Source organism: Delphinapterus leucas, chromosome 7 (genome assembly GCF_059928025.1).
Source record: "Delphinapterus leucas isolate spDelLeu-1000000601 "Yukka" chromosome 7, BTC_Dleu_Yukka2, whole genome shotgun sequence".
Lineage (NCBI taxonomy): Eukaryota > Metazoa > Chordata > Mammalia > Artiodactyla > Monodontidae > Delphinapterus > Delphinapterus leucas.
In genome coordinates, this window is record NC_143135.1 from 53,659,676 (window position 1) to 53,675,021 (window position 15,346).

The following is a 15,346-nucleotide window of genomic DNA, read 5'->3' on the forward strand; positions in this document are numbered from 1 at the left end:
GACTCTAGCACCTCACTTGCATCCCCCTCCTTACATCTAACTTATTTTTCTAGATTGAATTTTCTTCTTCCTTTTTTAAAAATAATTAATTAAAGAAACAGTTTTTGGCTGAGTTGGGTCTTCTCTGCTGCGCACGGACTTTCTCTCATTGCGGTGAGCAGGGGCTACTCTTCGTTGCGGTGTGATTGTGGTGGCTTCTCTTGTTGTGGAGCACAGGCTCTAGGCGCGTGGGCTTCAGTAGTTGTGGCACACAGGCTCAGTAGTTGTGGCACACGGGCTTAGTTGCTCCGTGGCATGTGGGATCTTCCTGGACCAGGGCTCGAACCCGTGTCCCCTGCATTGGCAGGTGGATTCTTAACCACTGCACCACCAGGGAAGTCCCCACAGTCTCTATTTATTTATTTATTTATTTATAGTTGAATAGAAAAGAGGTTTAATTTAATTTTTTTATATCTTTATTGGAGTATAATTGCTTTATGATGGTGTGTTAGTTTCTGCTGTATAACAAAGTGAATCAGCTATATGTATACATATATCCACATATCCCCTCCCTCTTGACACTCCCTCCCACCCACAGCCTCTTTTAAATGGTTCTATTTTAACCCTTCTTCTCTCTAGTTTGTTGTGTTGGTTGACTCTCCATTTTGCTCATTTCTTTCCTCATGTGGTTTGATACTTTTCAGGAGCAGCTTCATCAGGGATTGTTTTTTCTAGTGGATTCTGCAAGCCCTGGATTGGTAAACATCCCTGCAGAGCTATTTTGAATTCACTTCAGCCTAAACCTAAGAATTTTAATAGGTCTTACTTCAGCCCTAACCTAAGAATTTTAAGGTCTGGACCAATTTTTCTGTTAATTTATCTCACTAGCTGTCTGCACATACAGGTAGAGTAAATTTAAACCTCCATATGCATTTGGCACTGATTGGGATTTCTGTTTCTCTTGAGTGCCATTTCTTCCCTTCCCAAGGCCTCTTCAGACATCAAGGTTCCTTGAACTTCTCTAACCTTGGGGTAGAGTTTTTCCGGTCTCCTTTTCATGGAAGGGGACAAAGCTTCCAATGTCAGAGCTGTATGCAAGGGGCTCAGTTCCAGCTTTCTCACCTGCCCAGGACTGGAGCCCCATCTCCTACTCCTTAGTGTTCGGTGGAACCCTGGCCTGCAGATCTCAGGAACTATAGCTAAGTGTGAAATCCCTGTGGCAGCTAAGGTACGTCACGTATGACCTGTTCTGGCTTTGAGCTTTTCATTTCTTTTTCATTTTTGATATCTGGGGATTTCTCTTTATTTTTTTCAAATTTGGCAATAAAAATATAACGTCTGTTATAGTTCATCCAGCATCTCTACGTGTCTGTAGCAGGGGGTGGGATGGGAAACCCATCTATATTAGGATAGTTGATCATGTTTCTGGAAGTTCCCAGATCAGAAGGAATCATTCTGTGAGAAAGACATTTATTGTCTTCATTTTTTAGATAAGAAAATGGAAACTCAGAATGGTTGTCCAAATTGCCAAAGCCATAAAACTTTAAATGGGGAAATGGGTTTTGTGTCCAGTCTGTTTGCAAAATCCCATGCAAGATATCTAGGCATCTTAAAGTTGACTTGGTACCTCTGGCTTCTCTCCATTATTAGCCTTTACGGATAATTCACCCCTGGCATTTTGCTGAAGCAAATACTCTGGAAAAGATTCTTCCTGCTTCTTAGCTAAGGCTGTTTTGAAGAGAAGGGGAGGGAATAAAACGTTGGTCGTGGAAGCTGGGCTGTCCTGAGCCTGAGAGCCCCTGGCTCTCAGAAGCATTTGCCTTGGAGGAAGTGAAAGCCAACAGGCATTTCTGCCCCATCCAGAAGCACCCCCAAGCTCACTCGTGTGGTGGGCAGTGAAGGGGACATACCAGGGGTCCTGAACATTGTCTTTGGTTTGCCTCTGGAAGAAGGAAGAAGCCCAAGTGATGGCAGAGACTGGCACATTCTGAGGCTTTTCACTTTGCTCCTTAGACTAGAGCGCCTCTTGCCCTGTGCATTCTGCACAGAGCCTGGCCCTGAGTGGGTGCCCTACAAAGGTGATGTGGATCAATGACTCTAACTGAGGAAAAAGAAGCCACATCAAGTATTTACGGTAGAGGGACCTTAATGAGGAAGACTGGTTACACAGGTGATAGGATAGGGGACAGAGAGGCATCCCAGAGCTTATCAAGGAAACCACTGCTACCCATAAGGCAAAGGGGCAGAGGGAGGAGGCAGTGTCACCAGGGACCAGGAGCCAGAAGATGGAAGCCAGGAGCCACATGATCAGAAGCTGGAGCCCTAGCAGTGGAAGCAGGAGCCATGGAAAATGTGTAGCTGGAAATACCACCTCAGGCAGATGCTATGGGGGGTGGGGTGGGCGGGACATCCCTCTGCCTCCCCTCCCCCACCACAACCTACCCCAGTCTCCTGCTAGTACTTCCCTCGGGCCAAAGTCACATGTCTTAGGGCTTGGATTCGAAGCCTGAATGGATCAACCTCCCTGTGCTACAAAGCAGGGCAGAGCAGAAGAAGGCTGAGGGGTGAGTCTGAGGAAAACAGGCCCAGGACTGGCATGGAAGGAAAAAAGGAAGAAAAGGGCTTCCCTGGTGGCGCAGTGGTTGAGAGTCCACCTGCCGATGCAGGGGACACGGGTTCGTGCCCCGGTCCGGGAGGATCCCACATGCCGCGGAGCGGCTGGGGCCGTGAGCCATGGCCGCTGAGGTTGCGCGTCCGGAGCCTGTGCTCCGCAACGGGAGAGGCCATAACAGTGAGAGGCCCGCGTACCGCAAAAAAAAAAAAAGGAAGAAAAGAAGACAAGCCTATGTGTAACATGTAAGCATTCTAAAATACTTCTTAAATATCCTTTCGCAATTAAAAAGGATCTTTAGGATAAAAAGTTCCCTTCCTTACAGAGTTGTGAGGATCAAATGACAAAATGGACGTGAAAACCTTTTGAACTTTGCCAACTACTGCATAAATATGAGGCGATCATCATTTACATCATTAGTCCTTTGGATGGAGGAAGTGTACTTGAATATGAGTATAAATGGAAACACTTTATAGAGCATCTGTTATGTGTGGACACTTTTTATGCACGTGTATTAGAATATTATTAGCTGCAAGCAATAACTAACAGTGACTTAAACAAATAGGTAGTTACTTTCTGACATAACAGAGGTGCTCCTTTGGTCTTTCCATCGATTACAAAATGGCTGCGATGCCCATCCTTCACCTCCAAGTTCAAAGCAGGAAGGGGTGGGGATGGGAATGCAGTTCCGACTTCGCAGTCCTGATTCATCAGGAAAGCAAAAGCTCTCTCAATAACTCCCAGGAGAGTTCTATGTAAACCTCATTGGCCAGAGCTGGGCCATATGCGATCACCCCTAACTACGAGAGAGCTGTGGTGGGAGAGAGCAAGGGAGAAATGGCTTCTGGGTGACCAAACAGCAGGGTGTGCCACGTGCATATAAAGCACAGTACTTGGGCACAGGGTAAGTGCTCAATACATGTTAGCTATTTTGTGTGCATGAGTGTGCGTGTATGTATGTGTGTATCTATGTCTGTATGGTTCTATGCAGTCCCCATTTCTCCTAACAACCCTGTGAAGTAAAATCACCTACAAATGAGGCCTAACACATGGCTGGTAAGAGGCAGAGCCAGGCTTCAGACCCAGCTCTTTCTGACTGCAGTCCGAACGCTCTTTCCATTGCCTCGCCATGGCCCACCCTGCCCCTAAACTGGCCCCTAAGATCTTGGTGTTGGAGTCACATCGGGCTCAAGTGGGCTTGATGAAGAGAGAAAGTGGGATAGGACCAGCTCTGAAATGAACTGACACCTGTACCTGGGGCTATACACGGAGTAACAATGAAGTCATGAGAAGAGGTCCCATAACTACACGTGCTAGACTTCCTGCACTTGCGTGTAGCCACTTTGGAATGATCGTGCTGGGAGGCCTGGCACTTGTTCTGATGATGCCACTACTGCCCAGAACTCCTGTGGGTTTGACTCAATGACTCAATGTCATTACTGTAAAATTACACCTCGCTTCTGACCCAAACCCAGCTGCAGCTCCTCATCTCATTTACCATGAGTTCCAAATGGCTTTTGACTATTGCCAAAAATAAAAAATCATTCCCCAAAGACAGAATTGTATTGCAACTGAGATGCAAAAGAATGGGTTGTCTGCTCTTCAGGCAATTTTCAAATCAAAATTATAGGAAAAGCAGCAGAAGAACTGTTCAAATAAATATACCCTCCTAGCTTGATATCTTGGAAGAAGACAACTCTAAGTGTGGTTGAATAATTTTTGGTGTGTTTAAGAAAAAACTACTCACCTTGAGCGGCATTGTGAAAAGAACACGGTGCTTGGTAAAGATTCCCAATGGGATAATACTAAATGTAGGTCAGGGCGTTGTGAGATAGGCACACTCATGCATTGATGGAATTGCAGATTGGTTCTCAGAGCAGTTTGGCAGTGGGCATCAAGAACCTTTGAAGAGTTTTAACCAGCTGACTTAGACATTCCATTTCTAGGAATCTTTCTTAGGGAAATAGTCAAAGATGCAGACAAAGATTTATGTATACAGTTATTTATTTTATTTGTAAGACAGTAAAAAGAAGTAACTGGTCCAAATGTCCCACAATGAGGAAATTGTCAGGTAAACTGTGGTATACTCATTAAATGAAAATAATGCAGCCATTTAAAATGATGTTTTTGAAGAACTGTCAATGACGGGTTTATGTTCACAATGGAATAGATGCTAAAGCGAGACTATAAAACCACATGCATTACATAGTCCATTTTTACTTTCTATATGCTAAAAAAAGACTCAAGATATACTCAAAATGGTACCAGTGGTTTTATCTGGGTGATGAAATTATAAGTGATTTAAAGTTTTCTTCATTATACTTTTATATATACAATTTTTTATCATTATATCTATAAATATTACTTTCATAATTAGAAAAATATGTATGATGAAAATTACTTTTTAAGAAAAAAAGAAATGTGTTTTACTAGAGAGAAGAGATCTGTCCCCAAGGTGCTGATGGTTTGATGAAGGAAATGAGACACATACGCAAATAAATTCATTACAAGGTAATAAGGGCTATAATGGAGGGAAGGATTAGCTCTACCTGGAGTTGAAGTTGGGTGAAAAGAGGTAACATTTGTGCAGGGTCTTGAAGGATGAACAGGAGTTCTCTAGGGCTTTGTAAATTGTTAAGCATTATATAAGTGTAAGTTAGTTTTTGGCCTTTATTATGACTGTCAAAGCTTACCTCATATAAAGCTCTCTTTCTTGTCTCTTTCTCATGCTCCCTGAGGCCCAGGATCCCTGGGACAGGAAGCAGCGGCAGTTAAACAGTCACACATCAGTGCTCCAGCAAGTGAACTGAGGTGCATCCAACTAAGGAGCAGATCCAGGACCAGAGGACATAAAATTACCTGGGAGCAGGGCCAGGAAGGTGCTGGTGGGTTAACAAGTTCCCCCTTATTTGCCATCCTGTGGAAAGGCTGCCTTTGCTTGGGGCCTCCACCCTGAGTTATAGGGCCATCTCCACCTGGGGGATGGTAAAAACTGAGAACAAGCATCACATATCAGTCCATGATTTACACTGGCAGGAAACGGTGTGTCAGATGTCCTTACAGCCTCCAGACAGAGTGGAGAAGAAAGGAGGAGTGTGAGCGAGGAGACCCGGCAGGTTGGCAAGAGCTGATTTGTTTGGGAGAAAGTCTTCGAAGCTCAAGGTGGAAGAGATTTAAAAGTTATCTTACTTAGTCCTCCTGATCCCCTCCCAACATCCCCATCACATTGTCATCCTTCTTGGCCTTCAGGGAGCAGCTCAGAGGCCACCTCTTCTGTTATCTCCCACCTCAATTCCTCCAGCCTATGCCTTAGGTATTCCTTGTTGTTCAATTTTATGAGAAAAAAATTCAATGCCCGCTGTGCACCAGGCTGTGTGCTTATGGTTCTTTGATTGCAGTAGGCCCTCCTGCGCCTCCTGTTGTTATTTATTTATTCAGGCAACAAACATGTATTGAACACCTACACTATGCTAGGCAGTGTTCTCGACATTGTGATAGAGTGGAGAGAAAGACAGCCAAGATCTTGTGTTCTCTTGGACCTGTCATTCTAGTCAGGGAGACATAGAATAAACAAAGGAATGAATAAGAAAATACCAGGTTGGGCTTCCCTAGTGGCGCAGTGGTTGAGAGTCGGCCTGCCGATGCAGGGGACACGGGTTCGTGCCCCGGTCCAGGAACATCCCACATGCCGCGGAGCAGCTAGGCCCGTGAAGCCATGGCCGCTGAGCCTGCACGTCTGGAGCCTGCGCGCTGCAACGGGAGAGGCCACAACAGTGAGAGGCCCGCGTACCGCAAAAAAAAAAAAGAAAATACCAGGTTATAAATGTCAAGAAGTCCCCTTTGGGGAAATTTAGGGGAAGAACTTTCCGTACAAAGAAAGCAGCTAACTCCAAAATCTCAGGGGATAACCGTTGCTTGTTCTAGAAACAAAAAGAACACTGTGGTATTGTGCATGGAATAGCCTTTTGTGCTTTATCTACAAACAAAAATCTTCTCATTTTTTAGGACTTAGCTCAAGCATCGCCTCTTCAGGCAAATCTATCCTATTTATTTTCCCTGGGTAAAAGTGACCACTGTCTCCTTTCCTCCCCACTGGCTCAGAGCAGACTTCTGTCAGCACACATGTAACAACTTGCCATTCTTACCATACTATAGCATTGCTACTCCCTAGTGGATCTCAGTCTTGTCAATGGCAGAACTTCCTGTCTAAATCCCTAATGCCCATCACAGAGCCTGGCACAGAGTCTGTAATTGGTAAACATTTGTTCCTTGAATACATGAACTCTCACATAGCACTTTCTCAGAACCTCCCTGGTACCGCTTATTCAGAATTAGCAACCGTTTATTGGTCGGTGCCAGGTCCTGCACTGTGTTCTTTCAACTCTGCTACCTCTTATAAGCCTCATGGCAGCCAGGTGCAGTGTTATTATCCTATCCTGTAGTTAAAACTCAGAGGATCAGAGTGACTTCCATGGTGACTCAGAAATAAGAATCAGGGCTGAGATTTGAACCCAAGTCCTCCTGATGGCAAATCTCAATGCTTCATTTTCTGTGATGCACCCATCATGCATCAGTTCATTTGTGTACCCATCCTCTCCTTTCTCCTAGATAACCTTTTCCCTTAGGGAAGGATCTGTACTTGACACCATTCCATTCTGTATTCTCCGTGACACCAGAACAGTGCTATGTATTTAGGACACACTCAACACAAATCTCTAAGGATGGAAAAGAAAGAATGAATGTGTAAATGAATACTTCACCCAAAGTGGATCAACGACTGATATCAGTTCATAGGACGGTGATGCGCTGGAGGAAGAGATGTTTCTGAGGGGAGGGACCTTCCCAGATACCTCTGCGCCCATCTGGGAAAGCTGAGGGTGCCATCTCCATGCTACAGCACTCATTCCTTAGAAATCACACCTTTCACTCAGTTGTACATCTCATCAGGAAGCCAGGGGGCACAAAGGAGAACATGCATGGCTTCCAATGAGTTGGGAAAATGAGGTTAGGTTTCGATTCAGATAGTTAATTTTTGTTTTCTGGGTCTGCACGGTCAATAAATTTTCAACGAGCAGTGATTCTGTTCCTCATCTTTCATTGCTTTATGGGACTTCAGGGAATGAAAGCATAACATCCTGCTTTCCCATAAGTTCTCTGGCCGCTAGCCTGGCACCAATTAAAGACATGTCCATGCAATTAATCAAAACCAATTTGGAAGCTCTCTGGCACTGCTCCTCTGACGTGCTGCCTGCTCCACACACAGTAGTTTCTCAGCTGCAGCGATGGAGCCAGGTATATAGGAGCTTTTGATGAACTGGTCGTGCCAGCCCCAAGTGTTAACTGTGTCATCTGACATGACTAATGAGGCTCCCAACTTGATCTGTGTGAGCGGAGCAGTCCTGCTGTCTGGAGGAGGCTCGGTTTCCAAAGCCAGCCTGGGAAGAGGCTGCAACGTGCAGGGTACACACTCCATCATGTCAGCTAGAGTCCTGGAGGCCTCTAGTGTTGGAGCTGAGAGTTGTCCATGGGGAGGGTGATGGAAACTGTGGGCCAGGCTCTGTGCTGGGCGCTGGTGGGAATGTGACCCGACTTAAACTTCTAGCTCAGCCTCCTCATTTTATAGACATGGAAGCCAAGAGCCAGCAAAAGTGAGGCGCCTGCCAAAGGCCTGAGCTGTGGGGAGAGAAATAAGGGAGAAGGCATGGATCCTACCTTTGAGGAGCTAAACCCCTAGATGAGCAAACAAACATGTGTGAGGATAACAAGTGGGGTCTGATGCAGGTACACCTCCTCAAGGGTTAAACTGTTGGTTTCCTTCCTTCATTCTGCAAACATTTATCAAGAGGAAGAGAGTCTGTGTTTTTGTCGCCTCCGCAATCCCAAGAGCGTGTGATTTGAAGTCAACAGGTCTGGGTCTGAGTCCCAGCTCTCCTTTGAGTTGATGTAATCTTGAGCAAATCACTTCATTTTTCTGAGCCTTGGGTTCCTCAGCTGTAACACTGGGACAAGCCAAATATTGCCTACCCAGCCTACATCCTACAGTGCTCGTGAGACCCAGCAGAGTTAATGGGTGTAAAAGTATAAGAGTCCCTGCACACGTTAGTTATTATTCATATTACTACCCTCTCCAAGGACCCCTGGCTGAAATCTCTGCAATATGGATCCACAGATAGCTTTAACTCTCTTCCTCTTCCAGCCCCTTTCAAAATGCACAGGAAAGAAAGGGACATAAAACCAATTGATCATCCGCCTACAATCTCAACAGCTTTCCCAGAGAATCCATGACGCAGGAAGACAAAGAACTCAGCCCTTGTAATTTAATGTCATTCCACACTTTGATTGAGCACCTACCATATAGCAGGCGTTGGCCACGCTGTGTGGGGAATCAGAGTTGGATAAGACATGCTCCTTGGCCACATTGAGAAGCTCGCCATTCAGTGGGAGAAACAGACATGGACACAAATAACTATAACATACTGCAGAAAAATACAATTGCCATAGGAAAGATACAGATCAAGTTCTGTGTGAGTCAGAGGAGGGAATGATTCATTCCCCAAAAGGAGATCGGGAAAAGTTTCATCAAGGACGTGGTATTAAAGGATGAGCAGGGTTTAGCTCTGTCAGGAAGCACCAGAAAGGGTGCTCTAGACTGAAGGAACAGCGTGGGCAAGTGCATGGAATCATGATAGGAATGGTGATCTAGAGGACAGAGTAAAACTGAGTGAGATAGGGAGTGTGAGCATGAACAAAAGAAGACTCGCTGGGCCCCAGCTCTGAAACCCAAGCATGGATGTTGCTATTTCACTGTTCTCTTTGCTGGCTGAGGTTACCTTGGCCTCTGTCCCTCAATCAGAGAGAATCCTGTACTGGCTCTTCCTCCAGCAAGGCCAAACTCAAGCCCCAGGTGGGAGAGCCAACGACAAAAATGAATGGGGAACAGCAACGACCGTCAGATACAAAGTGGCCTGGACTGGGAAGCTCTGGTCACAACCATACATCCCTGGCCCAGGTGAGAAGGTCACATAGATGCAGCCATGACACCAACATCTGAAGCATGATGGCAAGGACCTGAGGCCTCTTGGCATGGGTCACACACTACATTTCCCTCCTTTCCTCCTTTGTTCAGAAGAAGCCAACTTCTTCTTTATGTGTGTTGCTGTCAGAATGGTTTTGGAAGGCCAGGAGCTGCAGCTGGGCTCCAGGCACGGCCATGGGCCACCCCAGGGACTCATATTTTCTCCATGTTTCCATTTTTCATTGTAAATTGGTATTTTTTGTTTTTTAATATTTATTTATTTCTGGCTGCATTGGGTCCCCGTCGCTGCGCACAGGCTTTCTCTAGTTGTAGTGAGCGGGGGCTACTCTTCATTGCAGTGCACGGGCTTCTCATTGCGGTGGCTTCTCTTCTTGTGGAGCATGGGCTCCAGGCACGTGGGCTTCAGCAGTTGTGGCTCTCAGGCTCTAGAGCACAGGCTCAGTAGCCGTGGTGCACGGGCTCAGTAGTTGCGGTGCACGGGCCCAGCCGCTCTGCAGCATGTGGGACCCTCCCGGACCAGGGCTCGAACCCGCGTCCCCCGCATTAGAAGTCAAACTCCTAACCACTGTGCCACCAGGGAAGCCCCGTAAATTGTTTTTTTATTGTGCAAATAATACAGTGATAAGAACAGAAACCTCAAAAATAGGAGAAAGAGATAACCCATTCACACGTTATCTGTTTCCATTTCTTTTTGCCCCTTCCTGCTGTTGACTGTGAGCACAATTTTGGGGGGCAGCTTTGATCACTGATACAATTACATATTCTTATTGCTCAGCTTTGTAAGCAATAAGAATATGTCATCATACAGCTTTTTCCATTTTGCTACTTACTGCCAATCTCTGGTGCCCACACAGTCTTGGCCCTGTTACCCCAAGACTGAAGAAAGATGCCAGGGCCATGTAAAAAGGGATGCACCATAGATAACGTGGTGATTGTTGACACTTGCCATCATGGTGCAGAGGAAAGCACTGACTGCTCTGCCATCACATAGACTTGGGTTGGAATCTACGTCGAAGCTAGATAGCCCTGGGCAGATCGCTCCATTCCTTTGAGCCTCAGGTCCTTGTCTGTAAAACTGGGTTGGTATTAGTACCACCCTCATAAGATTGCTATTGCTGTGAGGATTAAAAGAGATACCAAAAGGCAAATGCCCCATAATGGTGGCTGCCCTACCTGTGCCCTTGCTGGGACTGGCCTTGGGTCCACTCTGCTTCCACCCTTCTTCTCCTGCCCACATTGGACCTTCTCCTCTCCCCTGAGCCCAGTAGGCCTCCTGGGTGAGTTCACCTAAATTCTGACAAGCACTCCAGTCTGTGTATTTATTATTATTATTTTTTTTTTTTTGGCTGCGTTGGGTCTTCGTTGCTGTGCGCGGGCTTTCTCTAGTTGCGGTGAGCGGGGGCTACTCTTCGTTGCGGTGCGCGGGCTTCTCACTGCGGTGGCTTCTCTTGTTGCGGAGCACGGGCTCTAGGCATGTGGGCTCAGTAGTTGTGGCTCGCAGGCTCTAGAGCACAGGCTCAATAGTTGTAGTGCACGGGCTTAGTTGCTCCGCGGCATGTGGGATCTTCCCGGACCAGGGCTTGAACCCGTATCCGTTGCATTGGCAGGCGGATTCTTAACCACTGTGCCACCAGGGAAGCCCTGTATTTATTATTCATTGGATGAATGTGCCATCTTTTACTTAGGTATTCTCCTCTGATGGAAATGTTGGTTGTTTTCCAGTACTGATGTAATAAATATCTTAATGTATATTGCTTACTTCATCCTTTAAAAAAAAGTATTCCTTAAGAACAATCCCCAGGAAAAGGATCACTAGAACAGAGGTTAGAAACATTTGAACAGCTTCTGATGTATATTTCCAAGTTGATTTTCCAGAAGGTTTGTACCTGTTATTCCGCCACCAGCTCGAGAGAGAGGACCACTTGGACTACATTACAGGCTCTTGGATTCTGGCCACAGACTCTCGTTCCTGCTCATTTTTCACCATTTTCTTCCCCAACATCTTTCTTTCTTTCTCGCCTCCCACACTGCAGCCACACAGGACAACTCAATATCTTCCCTCCAAAATAATGCTTCCATGCTTTTGTGCCTTTGTACTTCCTATTACTTCCCATCACCCTTGCCTGAGAATATCCTTCCCTTAACATACCCTCTCACCACAGAGCTCGTCTTTTGTGGAACCGGGAACTTCTATACTACCTTTAAGACCCAGCTCAAATACCCCTTCTTTGTGAACTAGTTCCAATCCTCCTAAGCGGAGTTAGTCACTCTTGCCTTATGTGGTGATTGGAGGGACCCTTGGCATCCAAGTGCTCACCAAGAAACCGTCATCCTCTAATCCCAGCTTACACGCCCAAATCTGTGTGAGTCTCCTCCCTCTCCCCCTCTCTCACTCTTTGCACCAGGCAATTACCAAGTTATGCTAATTCATATCCTAATTATAATTTTGCATCCACTTATCTCTCTCATTGCCATCACCATTGACCATCACCTCTCATCAGGATTCCTGGAATAGTCTCCTAAAAGAAAAAAAAAGTAATATGTACATGGTTCAAAAGTCAAATCTTCTTTAAAGCTTATGATAGAAAACAGTAGATTCTTGTCTCATCTCTCCCCACACCAAGCCCTTCTCCTCAGAGACAACTAGACACTTTCAACTCTTTCAGCTGTTTCTTTTGGTATTTACTTCTGTTTTCCAAATAATATAGCTCTACTGTTATTTCTTGATTTTTAAGTTCAGACATTATATATTGACTTTGAACAATGGAAGATTTCTCTAACACCACTTCCCTGCCTCTCTTCCAATACAATTATATCACAATTTTGGGTTACATCATTCTGTGGTATTTACAGATTATGACCAGGAGTACCATTAAAAATATTTGCCATCTGACATGCCAGCATTCCCTCCAGGACTGCTATCTCTCGGGGGTGAGGTCTGAGCCTGCTGGGGGAAGGCGGAACATTTAGGAATGGGGGTTGATATGTGGGAGGTGGGGCAGGCTGGCCACTGGCTAGTAGCCGGGTGTCTCTGGATGGTTCCTATGCAGGGCTCCCCGGGCCCCGGTAGGTGTAACAGGCAGTGCTGAGTTAAGCCTTCTGGGGAAACCAAAGGCAGTGCCCAGGAGCGGCTGTAGGCTGCTGACTGACACGGACACTTGACGGATCCAAAGAGATGCTGGCCTTTCCAGCAGGGTCTAGAGCCCCAGTCTGTGCCAGGTATTGTCTCTGTAGTTGTGGATCCTGAGAAGTTTCAAGGAGTTTTAAGATGGGGGGCAAGGGCAGCTGGAGCAGTGGCAGTGGGGTACTCAGGGAGCTTGGGGTAACTACTATTGATATTTACTAACCAGTATAGAAAAGTGTCAAAACGTTAACAACTTATAAAGTCTAATATAACTAATACAGTTCTGTTGACCCTGATTACGGCTATGTAAATATTATTCATAGTCAAGCTGTGCAGGGCTGTGTGATAGCATTTCCATTTTTGCTAAGATTTTTCCTGGAGTTTTTCCAAGAGTTAATAATTGCCTTGTTTTCTTTTGCTTAGTTTCAATATACCCGTCACTAATAAATCTTCTCCCAGACTCTTTGGTAGAACAATATGATTACCAAATCCATCAAGTAATTTCTCACTTTCAGCTATATCCCAGGCACTGTGCTAGGCACTGGGAACTCAACTGTGAACAAGAAAGACATGGTCCCTGCTTTCATTGAGTTTAAGTCCAGCAAGGGATCAGATATAAGTAATTACAGTAATTTTGAGCGTCACAATGGGAGAAGTATGGGTTCCTCTTAGAACACATAGCAGAAATACCTCACCCAGCTAGAGAGACAGGAAAGATTTCAGACCTTAAGAATGGATGGAAACTATTCATTTAGACAGTATATATTTACCGAGGGCCTCTTACATGCCAGCCACTGTTCTAAATGCTGAGAACACAGTATCAAACAAGACAGACAAAGCCCCTGCCTTCCTATGGCTTACATTCTAGTGAGAGGAGACATAGTAAACACAGAAGATAATTTTCAATTGAAACAAGGACTATAAAATAAACAGGATGACTTGATGGCTGGGGCAGGAGGTAGGGGAGCTGAGGCTAGTTTAGACAGATTGGCAAGGTCATGGAAAGTCTCTCTGAGGAGGTGATATCGGACCTAATATCTGAAGGATGAGAATAGCCAGCTATGTGAAGAGCAAGGGAGAGCGTGTTCCAGGCAGAAGGAACAGTATGTGCAAGATCTGAGGAGGAGCAATATCATAAGGTTTCAGGGCAGAACTGAAAGCAGTGCCATGTAGCTGGAACATAAAGGGCAGGGGGCAGTTGCTAGAGATAAGAGAATGGATGTGAGCTACAGGGTGGGATTCCTGGCGTCTCCTAATAATATTATTATTATTGATAAAACCCCTACTCTGCAGTTATTTGTCTGTTTGCTGTAAGATACATTTCCCCCCATCCTTTGCTCTCTTTAGTATTACAAGAAGTATAGGAACTCACAAATTACATTTTTTAAGCCTCCCTTGCCAGATGGAAGGTATTGGCAGGAGACCGAAAGGCATGAGGAAGGAAGAAGGCATCATTTTGTCCTGCTTTTTGGTGGTGCCCCCAGCAGCGACACCCCTAATAGATCAGTTCCCTACTGTGGGCTGGCTTCTCCCAGGGTGGCGGCACCTTCTTCGTGTCCCTTTTTCTCTTCTAACCCTCCTAAGCCCTTTCTTCCTTGGTTTACTCCCATATGCTTAACAATTTCCTGTTTTAAGTCCCTTTCTGCTTGAAATGATCTGGAGCAGTGCTGTCCCATAGAATGTTCTGTGACGATAGAAATGTCCTAATTGCGCTGACCAGTACAGCATCGACTAGGCATATGTAGCTACTTGAAATGCGGCTAGTGTGACTGAGGAACTAACTTTTTAATTACTTTTGATTTTAATAATTTAAATGTAAATAACCACATGCGGTTAATGGCTACAGTACTGGACAGCACAGACCTAGAAGGATTTGTTTTTCTGACTGGAAAAACACTGGCTGATACAGTAGCTGATATGGAAAGTGGTTGGGAAACTGACCCTCAGAGATGGGACTCTGGGATTGTTATATGACCTGATTGGGCTTGAATTCAGCTATAAGGTCTTTGCCAGTGGAAAATGGGATACTGGTCAGGGAAGAACCCCAACCTCATGGAAGATGGCAAGCAGTAACAAGACTCCAAGTTGGCTTGCTACACTCCAGAGGTCCCCAAAGTAGACAAGTTCAGTGGATCAGAGAAAGACAGTGTATTTCACAGCACTGCAAAGAGCAGGAACAACAGCATGGTACAGCTGGTTTCCTTGCCCTCAATTCCCATGGGGCAATGCAATGGGCCCAGATGGCAGCTACACATGCAATGGGGTTGCACTGTCACTGAGGAGCCCTGGACAAGGGCTCAGAACCTTTTACAACAAGCAACCAACAAGCCAGTCTCCTTCCCCAAGGGAGTGAGTGAATAGTTGTACAACAGTCATGCTGTGGTCACCTTGGTCTACTTAATTGCCTTTGAGACTAGTTACAGAAATGACCCAGGGTCCAAGCATGGTTAGGCCTTGCAGTTTGGCACACTCAACAAGGGTGTACAGTGGGCTTCCCTGGTGGTGCAGTGGTTAAGAATCTGCCTGGCAATGCAGGGGTCACGGGTTCAAGCCCTGGTCCGGGAAGATCCCACATGCCGCGGAGCAACTAAGCCCC